The sequence below is a fragment of the Leptodactylus fuscus genome, chromosome 4, assembly GCF_031893055.1.
Source record: "Leptodactylus fuscus isolate aLepFus1 chromosome 4, aLepFus1.hap2, whole genome shotgun sequence".
NCBI classification, from domain to species: domain Eukaryota; kingdom Metazoa; phylum Chordata; class Amphibia; order Anura; family Leptodactylidae; genus Leptodactylus; species Leptodactylus fuscus.
This window is the reverse complement of record NC_134268.1, coordinates 65,622,351-65,628,321: the sequence shown is the minus strand read 5'-3', so window position 1 is coordinate 65,628,321 and position 5,971 is coordinate 65,622,351. Positions and strand designations below refer to the sequence as shown.

Below are 5,971 nucleotides of genomic sequence, written 5' to 3'. Positions count from 1 at the left end.
ATCGTTTTTAAAATCCGATTTCCAATCATTTTTCATCTGAACCCAATCCTGATCCCATTTCCGATCCTAATGCAAGTCAATGGGATTTATTAATGATCGAAGATCAGATTTTAAAAATGATCCTATTCACTACATAGAGTGGAGTCCAAAAATTGAATGCTTCAATTTTTGGACTCCAAACTGTGTAGTGTTTAAAAAATCCCCTGGTTACTTAGTCCCCCCCACTTACCTGTACAGAAGTGCTGTTGCTTCCGCTCCCTGTTCTTCTCGCTCATCTTCTCTCTAATTCACATGGCTGCAGAGCACCGTGCGCACCTCCGCACAGTGCTCTGCACCGTATGTATGTTTTGGATGGTGACTTGTTGATAATAGCAACATATTACCTGCAGTGGATTTCCTAAATATGCTAGTGTTTATACAACCCAGGTTCTTATCTCCCTCCAATAAAATATCCAAAAAAGAGACCTCGGTAGGGTGATGAAAAAAAAGTAAATTTAAGACCCATTTCATTGGAGTTCAGGTATGTAATAAATTCTGGTACGGACGCTACTGATCCCCTCCAAATGATCAACACAACATCAATGTAGCATACATACCCGAACACTTCGCCACAAAATGGGTTAGATGTAGAAAAAAAATATGCAACTCTTCCCACCAAGCTAAAGTCAAGTTCGCCAAAGATGGAGATAAAAGGATCTATCAAATTGGAAAAAGTTGTGTGTTAATAAAAAGAAAGTAACTTCTATAATATATTCACACTATAAATCTGAAAAATAGCTATATGTTGAAAGATGAAATGACTGTGTGTAATGGCCGGCATGACATATATATATATATATATATATATATATATATATATATATATATATAAACAAATATCCTGTGGACCCCACTGGGCTCTGAACTGCAGGGCACACTGGTGTAAACAAGGCCCAACAGTTAACTTCACTGCCGGGATATTCCACCTAATGACTGCTTCTCTGATAGCGTCTCAGAGAAGCTGCCACTGCAGTACAAAGCAGCCGCACTTAAAGGGGCTCTATCACTGGGAAAAGTCATTTTTATCTAAACACATCCTTGCATAGGCTTTAGAAATGCTACTTCACACCTACCTTTAGTATGTAGATTGCATCAGTGGTTTCTGAATAAGTCCGTTATTATTGATATGCTAATGAGCCTCCAGCCAGTACAGGAAGTTCCCAGCAGCCTCCTCTCTCCTATTATCTCCTATCTGTGTGAGGCAAACAGGAAGCTGAGTCATCAGCAGCAGTCTCCCATAGGAAACAACAGAGAGAGGTGTGCACGATGTATCGTGCAACAGTCTAATTAACATATGAATAAAAACGGACTTATTCAGAAACCACTGACGCAATCTACATACTAAAGGTAGGTGTGGAATAGACTTTCTAAAGGCTATGCAAGGATGTGATTAGTTAAAAATGACTTTTCCCAGTGATAGAGCCCCTTTAAAAAAACAATGACCGTGTGCTCCCCGTAACTCACTGGGCCGCACCCATACCACAGACACCTGCTGTGGAGTACCACAAGTAGCAGCCTGCCTAACTAAGGCAGCACTCTGCCAACTGATGTCTGCACAGACTTGCAACAAAACTAGAGGTTTGAGGCTAGGTAGGTGGGAGTTCCCTGGGCAATTTACTAGGGAAAAATTAGTAACTAAAGCCTTACCTAGCTAAGGCAGCTCACAGCCAAACTAAGTCTTGCACAGATATGCACAATGTGGAATTTGAGAACCACACAGGAACACACACACACACACACACACACACACACACACACACACACACACACACACACACACACACACACTGATATTAGAGCACCCAACAGCCCAAAACAACCTCCTTAAATGGAGGGAAGGCGGGACGAGTCAGCAGCCCAGGTGCTTCAAGCCAGATGCCAATAGGCTGACACCAGTGTCAGTCAGCAGAATGACCACACCTATCGACTGCAAGGGGATTGACCCCATGCATGCTGGACTGTGCCGAAACAGTGGAACAAGCTCCGGCTCTGATATCATGGCCGCACCTGCTACACAGTCCTAACACAGTGCATGTATCGCAATGGAATGTGGTATGCTTGAATATACATAGAGCTTGGATATCACATGTAAGACATGAAAATTCATCCTTCCAGGTAAAATGCTAGAAAGTATTTAATACCATTTTACTATCGCGTATAAAGCCTGGGGTACGATTCACTAAAGGTTGAAGATGGCTATCAAGCCATATACATAGTTGTTCGTTAATTGATCTTATTCCGGTAACAATTGGCCGAAAAGATGGTGGGTTCTGATTCTTATGGATTTTGGAAAGTCCATGCAGTATAGCAACAATGGGAAATTCAGGAATTAAGTGTTTACTTTGATTGGATGAAAATATGCCCAAGTATACTCCTTTGTCAGCCGAGAACCAATGATGTGATCTCATTGTATGCTAGACAGCCGTGTATGTAGGCTGTGTGTCTCGGGCATAGTATGCTTTAATGGATCTCCAATTTTTTCATATTATTATACACTTTTAGGAAAATCTATTTATTGGGAATTTATTACATATTTATGTATTGACATATTATATTGAAACATTGTAGGCTAATAAGTAGTGAAACAATTTATAGTTCACATTTCACCAATACGGCTTTTATTTGACAATATAAAATGATGGTATTATTAATATAATGGTGAAACTAATTAATATGTTGTATAATGTACTATGTGCTGATACTTGTCTAATTTTTTATTGAAATTTTATTGAATTATAAGAACTATTATAATATACATTTGAACCATGTAATAGACGAATGTTGAAGCCTTATCATCGAGGGTTAACATGTGTAGGAGGGGTTGTCTAATCAGGGTGTGTTTTATAAGCATCTGTGGCAGGATAGTTTGGTATGCCATGAGGAAGGAACGTTTGGTTGTTCCGAAACACGTAGCAATGACGCTATTGCGCTAACCTACTCCCTGTGGTTACTATGTAACTAGTTTTATTGGAAAAGAAAATAAAGATTATATTTTATTGAAAACATCAACCTGGTGACGCTGGATTTTATCAATGGTAGTACCATTGTATTCACACAGGAGACTGCTGTTCTCATAGTCAATGAGCATCTGAGTGGTTGGGTCAGGCACTTATTCCCTGGCCTGTGGATAGAAGATAAATGTTGTTAGTGGTAACACCCTTTTTAAAAACCATGCATTATAATGACATTACTGTGTGATATAACAACATCCACTTACAGCTTTCTCTAGGTCTACGTGGTCCATAGTAATTATAGGTTGCTATTGGCTACAGCTCTGATATTTGGTTGATGTTGTTCAGCCAATGATTGTACAAATTCGTCAGCTGACATGTTGTGACTATGGTCTATTCTTGTAGTCACCATATTCTGACCCCATAACATTTTTAGATTTCCATGTACAGAAGGTGTAGTATATTGTATATGGTTTGTTATGGAAGTGAGCTGGTAGTAACCTGCGGGCTGCTGAGAATTTCTGTTTTCTCACTTACAAACTGTATCTGCAAAACCACCTGCAGTCTACAGTTTTCCGATGACAATATATAACCTGTCCATGGACTACAGATATACTGTAGGTTATCCTTTAAAAATATATAATTCTAGCTATGAGGTTTGTATGTAGAGTACTTGCAATTTCCAACAGCTCTTCATCACCGCTGAAGATATAGGGAGTAACATGTTAATATCAGGCATGAAATATGAATAAATATAATATAAACAAAGAACAAATTGATTTTACGGCTATTCAGACGTGTTTAATTCAACCAGTTATATGAATTTTATTATCATCAGCTGACAAGTCAACTATCCCACTTTGGCTTACAGGAACTATATCATTAAAAAAACTCACTTTTGTAATAAAGAGATCAAATGAATGCAAAAGTCCTGCATTTAAAACCCTGGGAGTCAGATGATATTGCCAAGCGAACCTGCATGCGATTTCCTGTGCAACAAAATACTCTTAGATGGTGGCTACACAAATTAATGGTCAATGATGTGATGAAATGGCCAAACTAAAGATGGGTTGCTAGTAGACAGAACCCCCTTGAATAAAAGTTATATGTCTTTATAAAATATATAGAAAGAGTGCATTATACGTTAGCAGCTGTCACACCTGTAATGTATACGTGGTTTTAGGTATACATGGAAGAGAATCTTTCTTTTATATTAGGAAGCTAATTTATTAGCGTTACCTTTAATAACCAAATGGGTCCATTTAGAAGCAGGAAACAATCAATAATGGGGGAGAGTTGTGTGGAATTAAAATTTACTGCTCCCCTAATACCATTTGCAGAACATGGTAGCCATTTAGAGAGGACAACTACAAACTGGTGACAGCTGTAACAGCCCTCAGCCGCCATATATGTTTTTTTTTTTTATTTAAAAAAAATATATTTTTAGTTGAAATATTTCTAGATGAAGTTCAAGTTATTAAAGATTTCCAAATCCTCTGCTCATAAAGAAAGTAAAATGTGGATTATGATGCATGAAATATAGATAAATATGTAGTAATATAAGAACGATTGATATCGTGGTTTTATGTGAATCTTTCTATTGAGAGAATAAGACAACACATGTCAAACGTTTCTTGCACTGATCTCTGTGATCTCACTATTACAAATCATACAAACCACCTCTACTGCCGTGTTTGTCACGCCAGAACTAATAGACCTTGTGATGAGCACCTTGTTGATGTAGATATTTTGCCTGGACACCTATCTCTTGGCTTTTGAATGGATGGACAGACTTCATTTCGCATTCTTCCGAATGTCATGGCAGTCACATGTTACAGGTTTTTGTTTGTTTGTTTTCCACTTGATTCTCAATTTATTGCAGAAAGTCACGTTGGGTTACAGTTGGTTATTACCCTGGAGGCCAGTTCATCTGCTGGCCACCAATGGCATGTAAATGGAGATGATAGACGGACTGCGCCCCCTGCTGGCCCTCCTTCATAACAATCCTGCAGCCATCAGCAAAAGACCTTCCTTTTGTGCCAGGTGAGAAACCATGACCTGCAGATGACCCAGGAGCTCCTTGTTGCCCACAGTTACTTGACTTACTCTGAGGATCTGAAGTTTTTGGAATCACAATAAAATGAATAAGCGCCTGAGGAGAAACATCCCGAATTGCCAAACACTGCTCATCCTCATAGATGATATCTGCTGGAAGGCTCCACTCCAGGATACGGGAAAAGATGGTGGTAGTGGCGGCGCCCTGTACTGCCGCTGCACCTCGTCACTAGCACAATAAACTCGCTGCTGTGACCAAGTCCACGAATTACCCAGCACAAAGTACAAGTTTCTGTACATCCTACTGCAAAGCTGGTGTAGAGCGCCCTCCAGAGCGACAGCGCAGGCATGACTCTGACATCTGGCTCCAGGCGATGACCCCCCCCTCCCTTGATGCAGTTTGCCAATTTTTGAGACCACTAATAATGAGCTGTTTTTCTTTATTTGAGAAATCTTCTTCATGGGTGATCCTCTATTTGAACCAGTGACTTTATGCTTGGGAGTCAACCTCATAACACTTTAGGCTAAGGCCACACATTGCAGAAACGCAGCTTTATTTGTTGCAGTTTTTTCAGCCAAAGCCAAGAATGACTACAAAAGGAATGGGAACTATATAGGAAGTTCTTATACTTTTACCTTTTGTTTAATCCTCTACTGGCTTTGGCTAAAAAAAAAACGCAACAAAAACTGCGCAAAAAAAAGCTGCGTTTCCACAACGTGGGGCCTTAGTCTTAAGCTATTATGGAAATGAGAACAGATTGTAATTTGTGATATACAAGAAGAAAAAGATTTTTCCACCACCAGGAGCAAAACAGTAACATGAGAAGAATATATATAACTAATCATATGCTAAATAGTTGTCATATTTATGTATGATATAGACAAGATAATTGTCATAAAATGATGGTAGTCTCATGATGGTGAGA

General features: G+C 39.1%; 1 pseudogene; it reads right to left on the bottom strand.

The window, feature by feature from the left end:
- Window positions 1-4,883: 4,883 nt before the first annotated feature.
- Window positions 4,884-5,421, bottom strand: LOC142201315 (putative HIT-like protein Synpcc7942_1390; annotated as a pseudogene).
- Between the last annotated feature and the right edge of the window lie 550 nt (window positions 5,422-5,971).